Below are 14021 nucleotides of genomic sequence, written 5' to 3' on the forward strand. Positions count from 1 at the left end.
GTAGCAACTAAATCGCCCTGCAGTTTCAGCGAGTAATCCAAAAATAAAAATAGTATCCTTTGACGGTTCTGTTCCTTTTCAGGTGTTTAAGCTTAAGTTTGAGAAGGCCGAAACAGTGAACCATTGGAATGCTGAAGATAGAGTTGCTGCACTGTTCATGGCATTGAAAGGGCCTGCAGCTGAGATCTTACAAACCATTCCAGAGGGCGAACGGAACTGTTATGAAGCATTGATGGGCGCTCTAGAGAGACGATACGGAACCGAGCATAGGATACAGATATACCAAATGTAGTTAATGGAATACGGGATGTCGAAACGAAGCGAGCGACATACGCAAACCCAAAACCTACATTCGCAGAAACGGTATCACATGCTCTGATTCAGGAAACAGCGTCGCTTCTGTGTAAGGCAGTTTTCAAAACACGCCGTGTGGAAGTGGAAAGGCCAGACTGGGTGAACACAATATTGGAGGCACTGAAAGGATCGAAAAAGCGGGGTGAAAGAGTTATCAAATGCTTCAAATGCGGGAAGCCAGGTCACATTGCACGTCATTGCGATCTTGATCCTTGTGGTTTCAACAGCATGGGTGGTTTTAAGACCAAAGCTGGAGGAGATGAGCAAGAGTGAGTCAGATGTAAAGATCGAGAGCTAGCTCCAGCTAATGAATGCCCTGCGATATCTGTATCGCAAATCGGAAGGAAATCAAATAGTCTTACCATCAAAGGAAATGTGGATGGCAAGGAGCGTGTACTGACTGTAGATATGGGCACATCTCATTCCTTAATCCGATCTGACTTGGTCAATAGGAGAGTAAAACCGTTAACTGGAGCAAGATTGCGTACGGTCACTGGCAAGTATAACGAAGTCCAAGGAGAGGTGGTATGTGAGGTCTTAATTGGAAAGGTCACGGTTCTACACAAATTCGTAGTGGCAGAGATCGTTGAAGAAGTCATATTGGGAGGGGACTTCTTAGTTTACCATGACATCAAATCGATATTCGAAGGTATATGCGCTATAAGAACCAAGATATACCACTTAACTTCACTTTGGAGAAAGGGTTCAGCAGTAAGCGAGTGCTGGTGGAGGAGATTCAACAGATGGAATGAATGGGCCAAACAAATCAAAGCCCAAGGTACCTGCGAGAAAAACACTAGCATTGACAAACTCTAATGGATGCACTAAAACGAACGAAAGAATTTCCCAAAAAGAATGTAAGGGTGGCTACAAGCCAGGGCGCACTACTGTTGTGAAACGTCGGAACGATACTGATTATGCGAAGCCAATCCGTCAAGCGCAAGCTCTACGAAGTAGTTCATTGGCCAAAAAATAGGGTGTGTTGGAACGGTCCAGGATAATGAGTAGTAGGATGAATTACAGGTACGACAAGAACAATAATTCGGAAGGTTTCCTGGAGGGAGATTTGATATTGCTATACAACGCTCACCGGCGAAAAGGTGTTCCATCCAAATTTTGGTGCAGTTGGGAAGGCCCGTACGTTGAAGTAGTCCAATAAAGACCATTTTGCACTATTGAATATTGGAGATATTTATTCAACAGTTTAGCGATACGAACGTTGGTGGAAGGTGAAAAATAAGCGGAGTTTCACTAAATTCGTTACAATACGTTTGCGTGAATAATTTAAATTTTTTTTTTGTTTTTCTTTTCTATCTAATTTATTCTGCTTTGTTATATCTTAGTATTATATCGTTCACAGATGATATTTTATGGTAGACATGTTCATATATGTTCATGAAATGGAGTGTTTACAAATTTAATATAAATTAATTACCTACATAGAACTCAATTGGAATCCCAACATTAAATATTTGAACATTAGAATCTTCATATTTCATATTTCCACAATGATAACATTAAAACCCAGAAAAAATTTTAAGTGCATTTATTGCGTTTTTATATATACCCAGAAAAAATTTAAGTGCACTTATTGCGTTTTTATATGGAACTGTTTATTCACTTCACTTAATTCTGTCGCACTTTAAGTACTTTATTTATTTTTTTCTTTCATTTTATATTTTTTTACTAAACTCTGCCTTCTTTCCCATTATATAATTTTTTTATATTTTTGTTTTATTTTTTATGAAGGTATCTTCTATTTTATTCGAAATTTTCGGTTTGTGTCACACTTACATATTACATATGTCTGTATTTATACAAAATTATACTCGATAAAGCGCCAATTGCATACCTAACGGTTGGTGTGAAATAGCTCAAATTCCTTTAGCACATTTCTTCGTTTTTAACTAAAAGTTCGTGGTTGAATTATGACATTATTGAAGTAAATGGGCGATATATGTATATGTAGTTTATATGGGTGATATAGGCCTACTGGGGAACCGAGCACCCAAAACTAACTTCGGTAGCGGGCCAACGGCGTACCCCCGGGTGGTATGGAAAAAGCTATTTTTCAATTCAATTTCAAGTAATTTCACAATAATTCTATGTCTATTTCATTTGATTTTACATGTTTTTTATATTTTTGTTTAAGGAGCTCCATGCCAAAACGTTATAATTACATTTGAAAAGCTTGAAGAATATTTAAGGAAATGCAATCAAAAAGTATAACGTCTTAGATAAAATTCAAAATTTAATGAAAAATTTAAGTAATTTAGACCAGTTTGCTATATTTCCATTCACTGCTTAACTATTAACGCATTATTGTACTACCCCCTACACTGGATGCATAGACTGAGTTGAAAAAAAATACAAGTTGGTCGAATCTCGACCACATGCGATACTAGTATTTATTATTTATGAATTTAATTTTATTTTAGTAAATATGTTGGCGTGAATAATTTCAATGTTTTTGTTTGTTTATCTTTTCTTTCTAATTTATTCTGCTTTGTTACATCTTAGTATTATATAGTTCACAGACGGTATTTTATGGTAGATATGGTCCTATATATTCATGAAATGGAGTGTTTACAAATTTAATATAAATTAATTACGTACAACGATCTCAATTGGATTCCCAAGATTAAATATCCGAACATTCGAATCTTCAAATTTACACAACGATAACATTAAAACCCGGATAAATTGAAGTGTACTTATTGCCTTTTTATATGGAACTGTTTATTCACTTCACTTATTTTTTTCGCACTTTTAATACTTTATTTTTATACTTTTCATGAACATGAAATGGTATATTAACTTTGGTCTGATGTTTGTAACGTTGAGAAATACAGAAGATAGACTCACCATTAAATATACAGAATTGATCAGGGCGACGAACTGAGTTGATATAGCAATGTCTGTCTGTCCGTCCGCCCGTCTGTCCATCCGTCTGTCGGTTTCAACGCAAACTAGTCCCTCAAATTTTGAGATATCTCAATGAAATTTGGCACAAGGATGTATTTTTGTATTATATTAGACATTTTTCGGATCCGGTAGGATCGGACCACTATAACACATATCCCATACAACCGATCGTTCAGATAAGACGATTTTGGTCATTCCTGCTGCAATTTAGAAAGTATAAACGTGAAACTCGGTGATAAATATTCTAATATATCATATAAGATATCTTGAAAGAATCACTTTGATCGGAGCTATATATAGTTATATCGCATTCAACCGATCGTTCAGATAGAAAGATTTTTGGCTATTTCTCCCTTAATTTAGAAAGTATAAACGTGGAACTCGGTGATATATACTTTAATATATCATAGAATATTTTCTGAAAAAATCACTTTGATCGGAGCTATATATAGTATATATCCCATACAACCGATCGTTCAGATAGAAAGATTTTTGGCAATTTCTCCCTTAATTTCCAATATAAAAACGTTAAACTTGGTGATATTTATTCTAATATATCATAGAAGATTTCATGAAAAAATCATTTCGATCGGAGCTATATATAATATATATCCCATACAACCGATCGTTCAGATAGAAAGATTTTTTGCCATTTCGCCCTTAACTTCCAATATAAAAACATTAAACTTGGTGATATTTATTCTAATATATCATAGAAGATTTCCTAAAAAACCAATTTGATCTGGGCTCTCCATAACAGCGGTCATATAGGCCGCTGATATGGCGCTAGCGACCCACAGCTACTCCTCTCGGGAGATGGCACCTTCCTCCCTGCTCCTCTCCAGGACCCCGAGGGTGATGGAGCCCGCCCTTTTAGCGATTTCGCTAAACGAAATTGCGTTCCCACCTCCTCGGGCTCTTTTTGTCGTTGATGCATTCCGCTCATCCGACCTCTGCCGCTTCCTAGCCCCAAGCCCTGCTGCTCACCCGCATCGTTCGACACCGGTGTGTGGTCGTCGCAAGCTACGACGCTCCTGGCCCACTCCAGCGTCCGGGTATGCTTCTCAGAAATCTGAGCTGCATCCCTTCCGCCGTAGCGCTCCAAGATCTTCTCAGCTAGGCGCCGATCACCAAGAGCTTTCCTACGCGGCATCGTTCGCCTACCTTTCCTGGCAGGCTTCGACCCCAGGGCTCCCGTTTGGAAAGCTCCTCGCGATAGGACTTCCTTACTGGTACTGGGCTGGTCCGTCGCATTCTCCTCACCTCTACCTTCCCCTCTCACAGCCCCATATGGGCCTGCATTGGGTGTCGGTTTCGACACCACTCCACTACCCGAACTACCCGTACCTATGAGGTTTGAAACCAAACCCCTACGCTGATCCGTCTGATCAGCCCTTTTGACCCGCCGGGAGCTTTCCCGGCTGCCAGCGACATGCTTCGGGGCGCTCTCCGCACCTGTCGCGTCCCTCGCACCATGACGATCTTCGCCGTCCCTCCTACCATCCTTTTTGTTTGTATTCGTGTCCATTTTAAGGAGTCCCCCCTCAAGGCCGCTATCCGGAGCAATGCTTCGAATACTCGGGGTGGTATCATGGATTTAGACTGATTACTTGTGCTGACGAGGGGGCAGCCTGTATCTTTAAGAAAATAATTTCTTTGGTTGAGGAGGTCTGGAGGGGAGCCAGACTCGAGGCCGTGGAACGGAGGGATCTCCCCCTTCGACCGAGGGCTCGTGTGTGGTTGCCTGCCGGGCCCTATCAGCCAGAGAAAATACTAGAGTTAATGCGTTATTGCAACCCGAACCTTCCGACACATAACTGGAGGGTCCTCAGAGTAGAGGAAGCTATTGGGCCACGTCGGCAAGTGCTGATTCTGCTAAACGCAGAGTCCACCGGTCCTCTCTCTGACACGAGGGGGGTTATCTCCTATGGCCTCGAGCGTGTGGTTCTCAAAATCTACCACGCCGATTCCAGGGGAGATGGTTCCTCTCCCCCAGAGACTGTTCGGGAGGTGGAGGCGTCCGCAGGGGAGCCAGTACCTATGGTTGTGGATGCTGACCCCGCTAATTTGGACAGCGAAAGCACTGTTGACGTCCCGTCAATGGCGGTATCTGTCATCAGTGCTAGTCGTCTGGCTGATAGGGCAGAGGAGGAGCTCCTAACCTCCGAGGGCGAATCATCGATGGCGGGATCCGTCATCAGTGTAAATCGTCTGTTTGGAGGGGAGGAGGATCTCCTAGTCTCCGAGGGCGAAGCCGCCAAGGATGGGGTACAGAGGAAGAAGAGTGGTGTTGATGGAAATCCGTCAAATCAAACTTCAGCATTCTAACGCGGCTTCCGCAAACTTGTTGCTTTGTCTTGAGAAATTCGGAGTGGATATAGTCCTTGTCCAGGAGCCGTGGCTGAGTAGTAACGGCGGAAAAATTTATGGATTAAGGACGGGAAAATTCAACACCTTTAGTGCATGGGGAGGCAGGTAGGCCTAGATCCTGTGTGCTTATTAAAAAGGAATTTTAAGCTTTTATTCCCTCTAATTTCAGCAATGCTGACGTAACCACGGTCTGCCTCGAGCGAGGCAGAAACGAATTGTGGGTGGTCTCAGCGTATATGCCCCATGGGGACGTAACGGGACCACCACCTGTGATACTGGTGAAGCAAGGCGGAGAGGCGTTGGCGTTATCATAGGTGCCGATGCTAATGCACACCATAGAATATGGGGTAGCTTGGATACGAACACCAGAGGTGAGTCTTTATTTACTTTTATTGTAGACGAGGGACTTTGTATATGTAATAGGGGGAATTACCCGACTTTTATTACTGCGGTAAGGGAGGAGGTCCTGGACCTCACCCTGGTTAGCAGAGAACTGGAAGATCGGATATCTGGCTGGAGGGTTCTCAACGAGCACTCCTTCTCTGATCACCGATATATTCAGTTCTCGGTGAACGAAGAACGTCCCGGTAAAATATCTTTTAGGAACCCTAAAAGTACCAACTGGGACTTGTATTGTAGGAATTTGGGAGAGCTATTGCCTGAGGCGCCTATCGTTGGTGCGGACCTGTCCGAATCTGAAATAGACGGTATGGTGGAAAACTTCACCTCGGCAAGCAATAGCGCCTTTCAGCTGTCCTGCCCACTGAAAACTTACAGGGGGAAGGGCAAGTCGCCCTGGTGGTCTGATTCTCTTGACGACCTAAGAGCGTCCAGTAGGCGGCTCTTTAACAGAGCCAGGAGAAGTAAATTACCCTCGGACTGGGAGCTCTATAAGGTGAGTCTGGGGATTTATAAATATGAAATAAGGATAGCCAAGCGAAGCTTCTGAGAAAACGTACAAGGCTGCAATTAATCAGCGAGGCTTAGAAAAATACTCTCTAGGAATCCCGCCCCTCGGGGGTATCTGAGAGATGATGGTGGGGACTGGTCGATGAGTAGCGAGGAGTCCCTAAGACTTTTACTGGACAATCATTTAACCCGATGTTCCAGTTGCGCAGGGATCTTCGCTTGCGTGGTCGGCGGTTGCTGGTCATGCAGAAATGCCTGCCATTACACTACGGGAAAGACAAATATCCTGGACTATAAGTTCGTTTAAGCCCTATAAGTCACCCGGATCAGATGTCATCATTCCAGCGCAACTTCAAAAGTCTTTAGGGATTTCCTGCCGCTGGTTGGCCATCATCTACACCAACTGCCTCAGGCTTAACTATATCCCTAAGTCGTGGCACACGGTTAGGTTCATCTTCATTCCGAAGGCCGGCAGGAGCTCTCATGTATCACCTAAGGATTTCAGGCCAATCAGTCTCTCGTCGTTTCTTCTTAAGACGTTTGAGCAGTTGATTGACCTGTACCTACGGGAAAGGATACCTGGGGGGTTACTGTCGGCTTCACAGCATGCGTACTGCACGGGCAGATCGACGGAAACGGCTCTCCATTCGATTGTAAAGCAAATAGAGGGGTCCCTAGAATACAAAGAATATGCTCTGGGTGCCTTTCTAGACATAGAGGGGGCTTTTAACAATGTCTTACCGGGGCAATCGAAAGAGATCTGGTGGGTTTAGGAGTCGAAGCCGCTCTGGTTGAGTTTATTAGCAAACTTCTATGTGGCAGAATTTTCGCAGTGGAGTGGGGAGGGGCCATAATTAAGAGGAAGGTGTGCAGGGGCACGCCACAGGGAGGTGTGCTATCTCCTCTGCTCTGGGTTGTGGTAGTCAACGAGCTTCGTGTGGAGCTGGAAGCCAATGGTTGTCGGGTAATTGCCTATGCAGATGACCTCGCTATCCTAGTCAGAGGCAAATTTCTGGGCACCCTGCGCGATGTTCTGCCGGGCTAACTGGATACTGTGGCTAGGTGGGCTGAATCATGTGGATTGGCGGTCAACCCGGGAAAAACAGAATTGGTTCTTTTTAAAAGGAGATTTAAGATACCCGAATTCAGAACTCCTTCGATTGGAGGGGTACCGTTGGAACTTACTGACAGGGTTAAATATTTGGGAATTGTTCTGGACAAGAAGCTGTCCTGGAGGCCCAATGTGGAAGATAGGGCCAGGAAGGGCGCGGTTGCCTTGTACTGCTGCACGGGGGCTCTCGCCAGGAGTAGTACACTGGCTTTATGAGATGGTGGTCAAACCGATTCTGCTCTATGGGGTGCTGGTCTGGTGGAAATCACTGGACACGGCGAGTACCTCCAAAATGTTAGTGTCAGTGCAACGGACGGCGCTTATTGGTATCAGTGGCGCTCTGAGAACAACACCTTCCTTGGCACTGAATGTCGTCCTGTATATACATCCAGTAGATATTGCGGGAAAGGCAGCCGCGGCCCGATCGTTGGTCAGGCTTCGTGATTTGGGTTATATGCTTTCTGATTTCGGACACTCTAGCCTTCTTACTAGTTTCGACTTTATCCCGGACAGGACGGACTGTTGCATGCCGATAGCTGCTCCCTTTGCAACCTTCACGCCAGTCATTCCCCCGAGGGAGAAGTGGGAAGGGGAATTATCTGGGGCATGGGACCGGTTAACTTGTTCACGGATGGGTCGAAGTTGGACGGAAAGGTTGGCGGGGGTGTCTTTTGTCAAGAGCCAAATGTAAGCTGCAAGTTTAAGTTGGCTGATCACTGCAGTGTATTCCAAGCGGAAGTTGCTGCGATTAAGGATGCGGTGGATGAAATGCTATCCAGCGCTACTACGGTTAGGGTATTTGACATCCACTCTGATAGCAAAGCGGCTATAAAGGCCTTGAGCTCAACTACAGTGCGATCGAGGGTGGTCTGGTAGTGCCTGACCTCACTTACGATTGCATCGAATTATTTTACAATTAAGATTATCTGGGTCCCGGGCCATAGTCATATTCCGGGTAACTGTCAAGCGGATCTCTTAGCCCGAATCGGTACAACTGAACCGGATGAAGATGGCTGTAGGGATTTCGGGATTCCGCTAGCCACCTGTGGATTGCTCTTCCATAGCTGGGCCTCGAGTCAGCTCAGCAAACGTTGGGCGGACACTACGTCTTGCAGGGTAGCAAGATCTTTCTGGCCGAAATTGGATGGCAGGAGGTCTGCTGAAATAATTGTGTTCACTAAGGCTCACCTATCAGTGGTCATTTGGGTTTTGACAGGGCACTGTCCCACGGGTATCCATGCGGTACGTCTCAATATATTGGAAACTCCATCCTGCTGCAGCTGTATGGAGGATGATGAGGTGGAATCACCAAATCACTTTATGCTTGATTGCCCAGCTTTTTCCAGAACTAGGCGAAAGTATTTAGGTCGCGACTCACTTGGATCTCCCGAGGAGCTATCCAAGGTTGAGATCGGAATCATTCGGAACTTTATCGTTGCTACCCAGTTAGTTTATTATTTGTGGTATCACAACGGACCTTCATGTTGTCCAAGTGAGCTTCCCCTATCAGGGAAGCTACCACCCAACCTGACCTGGCCTGTATCTATTGTGCTGATTTTTGTTTGGCGAGTAAAGTGGAATGCTTATGTTGAAACTGTTTTTTTTTTTTTTTGTTAAATTAAGTGTAAGTTTTATTAATGTTGTAATTGTATAATCTTGTAACATTTATATTGATCACTTATACTAAGCAAAAAAAACAAAAACAAAAAAATCCAAAGTTTTTTGTCATTGATCTGTAAGTGCACTCTCGTCATGTATGACTACAAATAAATTAATAAATAAATAAATAAATAAATTATGTGAGTTACTAGCAGATGTTATATATTAGTTTAAGCCTATTCTTATGGACTATTATTTCCTTATCTTTATTGTACCTATCACTATTTCCTACTCTATGTGGTATTAATATGAAATTGTTGTTTTTATCAATGCTCTTTACCTTATACTGTCCCTTATATTTATTATCTAACCTATTGCCCGGGTGGCAGAGCTGCCCACCTTTAGTTTTCCGAGTACGGCGAACTACGGGAGGAAGTCCTTGGCATAACACTAACATCTGACTACCGGGAGCTTGCGGTAAGAAACTGGAAGGTGTTGATCCTTTTCAACATAGATTGGGAAAAAGAAATAAGTCAGCCGCACAGAAACCCTAAACGGACGTCCTGGAGCCTATTTGGCAAGAAAGTCAGTGATAGGCTCCACAGAAGTAGGACGCCTATTCAATCTCAGACAGTCTTGACCACCAAGTCCGGTCTCTGGAGAGAAGTCTTCAGGTGGCCTTTAAAGTCGCCTGTCCAATTTCGAGGAGCAAAAAGACGTTCCCACCGTAGTGGGACAAAAATCTCAGCGACCTAAGGTCAAAGCTGAGGAGGGTCTTCAACGACTGTCATTTCAGGAACGATTTCGAGGAGTACAGGACGGCTCTGAGGGAGTATAAGAAAGCCATATGGACAGCAAAATCAAGCTCCTGGCGGGAACACTGCGAGTCGATTGAGTCCACGAAGAACTCAGCCAGGCTGGGACAGATTTTTGCCAAGAGTTATAGGTTAGGTTAGGTTGCAAGGGCTGAGCTGGACACTATGGTAACAGCTCACTACTTAGGCCACCAGTGGGCCCATTGTAATACCTTATATGGTCTCAAAGAGGACACCTACCCTGCCTAAATCGGGTCAAACCACTTCGTGGATATTATATATTTTGCTAGAGCCTTGACTTCATAGCTAGAGATCTCAGCAAGGTCATGTAGAAAAGGTTTGCCAAGGATAGCCAACCTACGCCTACTAAGAGCTGGGCAATGACAGAGAAGGTGCTGAACACTCTCATCCTCTTCTGTACATCTGCAGCTGCGACAATAGTCGAAGGTCGTTGCCCCCATTCTAGCACCATGCGTGCCTATTAAGCAATGCCCTGTTAGAACCCTTATCAGGGACGATAGAACTAATTTGTTTAAAATCAGAAGTGCTCCTGTGCGCCCCTTGTCATAAGAGGGCGATGTTATCCTGGATGTCTCACACGATGATATGACTAACCATAGTCCATTTGCAAATCTTATAGAGCTTGTGTTCACATGAAGCCTGAAAGTGCCCATGGGTATACCTACCGAATCATTTCCCGGAAGGATATGGTCGGTGGTGCTCGTCTGCTCTCCAGTTGCCTTCAATATCCCTGTGCCCAGGTACCCATATAAGGCTGATACTGAAGTGCTGAGCCATCTCGTTAATGCATTCAGTGACCGACTTTTCGCTGTCGACGAATGAGGCCTTTAATGCGGCCTGACTGTCTGAGAAAATAAACACCCGTTTACCATCCTTAGGCATATACCCGGTATGGTTCACAGCCCTGTGTATTGCCAGCATTCCGCTTGGTAAACACTACAGTGATGTGGTAGGCGAAAAGAGACCTCTAGACCCAGATCAGATGAAAAGAGGCCTGCTCCCACCTTCCCGTCAAGCTTAGAACCATCCGTGAATATGTTAATGGCACCCGGTACCGTATGTTGTCTGGTATTCCAGTCTTGTCGCGATGGTATGTATATACTATAGTTTTTAACGAAGACGTTCTTTGGCGTGCAGTAGTCAGTGCGTACCGGTATTGGGACTGGGGCGTTCGTGCCCAGGATTGTTGCGTGTCCACTAGATCCATTTGACCAGAGACATGTTTCCCTTATGCGTAGAGCGGCGATGACTGCTATTTCCTTCGCCACCAGGACAAGAGGTGGAAGGTATAGCACTGTGTTGAGTGCTTCAGACGGAGTGGAGCCAAGAGCCCCGGTGATGCAGAGCTCCGAACTCCATTTAACCTTTTTAAGCATTTTAAGATAGTAGTTTTAGCTAGTGCAGGCCACCAGACCAAGGCACCATAAAGAAGAATCGGGCGCACAATGGCTGTGTAAATCCAGTAGGCCAGCTTAGGGGAGAATCCCCAGAAGGTGCCAAATGCCCTCTTGCAGGTGAACAGCGCTGCTGCTGCCAATTCCTGGCGGTGTTAGATTTGGTACTTTGTACCTCCTCGTGAAGAGGACAAGCTCCGTTTTATCCGGGTTAACTTCCAAACCTGTGGCTGTGGCCCAGTGCTTAATTTTGGATAGTGCCCCTTCCATTAGGTTGCAAAGAGTTTGCGGTGACCACCCAAAGTAGCGGAGAGAGAACGCCTCCGTGCGAAGTGCCTCTGTTGACCGGTCTGCGAATCACGCATCCACCTAGCTCAATTTTAATCTGCCTACGCGTAGGCAGATTGTATATAAACTCCACCAGGCACGCGTCGACCCCCAGATCGGTCAGCGCCGAGGTGATGGCCTCCGGGAGAACATTGTTGAAGGCACCCGCTATATCTATAAATGCCACCAATGTGTATTCCTTGAAGTCTAGTGACCTTTAGATAACGGATACCAGTGAGTGCAACGCCGTGTCAGTTGACCTGCCCTTAGTATAGGCATGTTGAGCTTGCACAAGAAGCGATGGTTCAATGCTCCTTCTGATGTAGTCCTCTAGGAGTTTTTCGAGTGCCTTAAGCAGAAAAGAAGATCAGCTTAAAAGCCTATAATCGTTGGTTTAGAATGGGAGGGTTTCCCTGCCTTGGGGATAAAGACCACGTTGACTTCCCGCCACGATACTGGTACGTAATTGAGCCTAAGACAACCTATAAACATCCCTTTTATCCAGGGCCTTATAAGTTCGGCAGTATACTGTAGCTGAGCCGGAAAAATTCCATCCGGCCCCTGCGATTTATAGGGCTTGAAGGTCTGTAAAGCCCAATTTATCCTTTTATCATCTGTGATTTCGCTTATTAGCTGATCATTAGGTGAACCTCCGCTGACAATATTTGAAGACACGCCTTGTTTTAATTTGCTGAATGAACGTTCGCAGCTAGCAATTGATACTGAGATAGTCAAGTTTGAAAAAACATCTTCTCCATACGAGATTATAAAAGTAAGTAATTCTATCGGAGTTTTAGGTTCAATTTCTTTTCTACTGCGAAGTAATATTTTGCAGACACATATTTCGATAAAAAGCCCTGTTCCATCGAAATCTGTATTATAAAATTCACCCAAGTTCTTACAATCTCTTTCTAAGTCGTTATTATCCTTGTTTAACAAATTTCCAAATTCCAAGAGAAATCCAAACATAAAACAAGTAGGGAAGGCTAAGTTCAGTTATAACAGTTGCTAATGATTTAAGATCATGATTCGCTTCTCTAACACTCATCCCCGGATCTTGTAACTTGAGCTGCACACGATCAATCCTGCTCAAGATTTCATACCAGAAATTAACTGATGTTATGAAGCTTGTGGTGTTAGTGTCGTCTACTAATTGTTCTAAGTGTTCTACTACATTCTCTAGCCCATCGACTATACCGCTAACCGCTTGTATTCTGGTGCTCGATCGCGTTTCAGATTCACGTTTGACAGTTTTTGTTAAAGCATTTTTTAATAATTCCCATCGTAATGTTGAACGTGAGAAAAAAAGATATATGCTTTCAATTATTCCACAACCTGTCGCAAGGGTTCTAGGTATATGAATGCATTTTTTAGTATAGAAAATTTTTTCCAGAAATAAGTTATAATAAAAATACAAATTATCCAGGAAGTTATGCTTTGCGGACCATTTGGCGCCCCCCTTTGAGTAGCGCCCGGGGCAAGATGCCCACCACCTGACACTACGCCACTGGTCGAAACCGACATCCAATGCAGACCCATATAGGGCAGTTACTGGGAAAGGGAGAGGTCCGACGAATGCGACAGACCAGCCTAACACCAGAAAGGACGCCCTGTCGCGAGGAGCTTTCCCAACGGGAGTCCTGGGGTCGAAGCCTTCCAGGAAAGGTAGGCGATCGACGCCGCTGGCCGCTACGGTGGAAGGTATGCAACTCAGATTTCTGAGAAGCATGCACGCACGCTGGAGTGGATCAGGAGCGTCGTAGCTGGCGACGATCACATGCCGGTGTCGAAAGATGCGGGTGAGCAGCAGGGTTTGGGGGTTAGGAGTCGGCGAAAGTCGGATGAGAGGAATGCCTCAACGACCAAAAGGGTCCGAGGAGGTGGCGACGTACTTGCGTTTAAAGAAACCGTAACACATAAACATTCGCTTATTACAGCATACAGTAAGATCTTGTTACTGGTTTTGGACAACAGTTTGACAAACAATCTCAAAGAAGTTAAAGCAAAATTATCACGTTGTAAGGAGCAGTTAAAAAATTGTTTTGAAGATTAGATCATATAGATATTCCAAATAGTGACTTATAGCTTATTTTCAAAAGTAAGCAAGTAAGTGCCTCAGAGTCAGAAAAAGAGTTCATTGATGCTAAGTCAGAAGCTTCGGTACTAGGTACTTTAAAAATAAATGTTTCATTAAAA

The sequence above is a fragment of the Eurosta solidaginis genome, chromosome X, assembly GCF_040869045.1.
Source record: "Eurosta solidaginis isolate ZX-2024a chromosome X, ASM4086904v1, whole genome shotgun sequence".
NCBI classification, from domain to species: Eukaryota; Metazoa; Arthropoda; class Insecta; order Diptera; family Tephritidae; genus Eurosta; species Eurosta solidaginis.